This window comes from Dendroctonus ponderosae, unplaced genomic scaffold (assembly GCF_020466585.1).
Source record: "Dendroctonus ponderosae isolate FM_Combo_2020 unplaced genomic scaffold, Dpon_F_20191213v2 Dpon_F_20191213_11, whole genome shotgun sequence".
NCBI lineage: Eukaryota > Metazoa > Arthropoda > Insecta > Coleoptera > Curculionidae > Dendroctonus > Dendroctonus ponderosae.
In genome coordinates, this window is record NW_026017213.1 from 23,813 (window position 1) to 26,658 (window position 2,846).

The window sequence follows — 2,846 nt, forward strand, 5'->3', positions numbered from 1 at the left end:
CCGATGAAAATAGAAAAAATGCACAAAAATAGAAAACCATCTAATTAATTTTTAACCAAAACTTCACAGACACAGAAATAAACGCAGACTATTACTTTGCACGGAAACACATTGAGCCTCAAGTGCGAATGTGCTGGTTTTATCCAAGTTTCTTACCCAGTCAATGTTTTTCTTGAATCTGGGACGATGCGTCCTGAATAAAACCAGTTGCTTATTGCTTAAACAAAAGTTAAGTTTTAATTTAGTGGGTTTTCATTAAAATAACACTGAAATTAAGACTTTCGCTTCTATTATTTTGAATTATAGCTTAACGGAAATAACTGTCACTAAACATGTTCAGTCCAAGAATAACTAAAAAGCTAAATTTTAAATCGTTTTCTCCTCGTCCTTTTTACTAAAGCTGGTTTTCGTTTAAAATTTGGAATTTTGCGCCCATTTCACGAAAAATGAGCAACAAAACGTTTGGCACTGAAATGTGGAAAAAATAGACAAACTAGAAGGATAGGAAAAATTTTACGAATCCGAAATTATCTGAGAGTTGAGAGTTTGAGGGAGCTGATGAAATAAAATATTTTTTTACTACGAATTATGAAACCGCTGAAATCAAGATTTCTAGGTTACCTCACATTCATTTTGGCATTCCAACTGAAATGCTATTTTCCTAATTGAAAGTTCGTACAATATTTCTAAGGCTTTTCGCCTCAACATTAATTTAATATAAGATGCTGCAGAAACAGCACGGTTTTTCACTTTGTGTCCCAAAACCGAAGAGTTTCGACTAGTAACGGCCACTGCTACAAATATTAAGAAATGGAACGTTTGCAAAAAACAAACTACATATTGCGTTTTACATAATTTATACAAGTACGAGCGGCGTGCTTTGTTAATTTATTTGGAATTGTACGTATTTTTGAAGTTGAAGGATTATAGGATAGGTCCTAACTCTGTCGGGGCTCAAGGAGATTGGAGAAAATAAATCATTTATTACTAACTTATCTTTTGAATTTATTATATTTGTGGTTCCTGCACTATTAATTGTGTATCACTTTCTTCTAGAGAATCTGCTATTTCTGTTTTTGTTGTTGAATTAATCTAGTTAGTGTATTGTGTACATTTAAAATTTATTTTACTAACTATTTATAAGTATTTTCAATACATTAATATATTTTTATATAATCTTAAAATCGCTCTACTCGTTCATTTGACGTTCTTCAAATGCAACGAAAAATGACCATAAAAAAAAGTGCAACAAGGAATCTTGACAAATTTGGAAATTTATAAGATCTTAATTTTCGAATTTCCAAATCAGACATTGTGAGTAATGAAACAATATGACCAAATATGAAACTAATAGAGAATCAAAGAGATAACTTAAGAAAAGAAAATAATGCTTGTTGGTGTCTTGATGATATCTTCCAATCATTTATTGCATTACAACAAAAAAATTAGGGCGCTTTATGTTCTGGCATATTACCGTTAAGCATGTGGTCATACTTATTCGAAAACAACTTTTACTAGATGCTTAAGCTTAAATGTATTCAACTATTTGTATGACTGCATCACCATCATGTAAGAGTATGCAGCTTTGATAACCTGAAAATTCGGAGTTTAAAAAACTAGGATTTTGAAAATTAAGGTACTTACAGATATAACTGAATTGATTGACATTGGCCCAAACGGTCCAATGGAGATCACTGCAATTTGCTGACATTGCGTCAGCATCATAAGGAAAATTTTTCTATTTTTTGTGTCCAAATAATGCCAATTCAGATTGTAGAGGACATTAGCTGTAGCCTGACTCTACAACAATGCATCATACAAAATAAATGTATGTTGCGAAAAGTGGCAAAAATATGATCAATCAATAGCCCGGGAACTAAATATATTTTACATATGATTTTGCAGGGGCGTCAGAAATAATAGCTTTGATATATTCTGCAAAATGTTGATTTGGATACAAGAAACCCTTATTGATCATTTCAATTGACCTGACTAGATAAACTTTTAGCAAATGACAATACGTCAGTATTTATAAGAAGACCTACTGAATTATTCAAGGCGTTAGGTAATTGATTTTCGGCCTAAACTGTTAAAAATACTGTTGAGGTTCTTATTTAGCCCAAAATAATAATAGTGTCCGGGCATCACTGGTTTTAGTTAAACTGACCTGTTTGAAGCAAGGTTCTTTCATTAAAAACCAACTCTTAACAAATAGGTTGTACTAGTTTTATTAAGTCATTTAAAGCAGTATGGGCTATGTTATGCTTCATTGCCCATTCTGCCAACTTTATTTGAAATGAGTTTTTACTACTACTACTGGTAAAACTATCATAAATAGGATAACCTTCAAATTCATGGTCGTCTGCTATGGAATCAGTATCCGAATTATGGCATAAAAACTCACTATTGTCATTGACATTAGGATTTAGTGATTGGTTTACTTGTTGCACTTGTAACGTTGAGTTGTTTGAGCTGCACCCAGGCTGTGAAACGATGTCACCCCTAACCTCAGATTCAACAGAAGCATTTGTTTACGTTTTTCTATGGGAGCAACATTGGTTCACAGTCTATATAAAAGTAGGTACTTACGAGTCTGCTTTGTCGGCTCGGTATACAATTTGATATATATGAGTGGCATCAACAAGAAAATAGCAGGAAAACGGAGCCATTAATATATTTATTTAGTTTGTAATAAGCGACAAGCAAATGTCATTAAAATAAAAGGGTCGAAATTTTATATTAAAAAATTCATAACAATTTTTGGTGGTAATTACCAGGAAACATAATGAAACATTTATCATGACAACACCGCAAAGGGGGGATTACGTGATTATGACATGATAGTA

At 32.3% G+C, this 2,846-nt stretch overlaps 1 long non-coding RNA gene across 1 annotated transcript; it reads right to left on the bottom strand.

The window, feature by feature from the left end:
• Positions 1 to 984: 984 nt before the first annotated feature.
• Positions 985 to 2,568, bottom strand: LOC109535458. The gene is made up of 3 exons (XR_002171721.2): positions 2,345 to 2,568; positions 1,645 to 1,800; positions 985 to 1,593 (listed from the first exon to the last, which is right to left on the bottom strand). It is a non-coding gene; the product is annotated as an uncharacterized LOC109535458 (long non-coding RNA).
• Between the last annotated feature and the right edge of the window lie 278 nt (positions 2,569 to 2,846).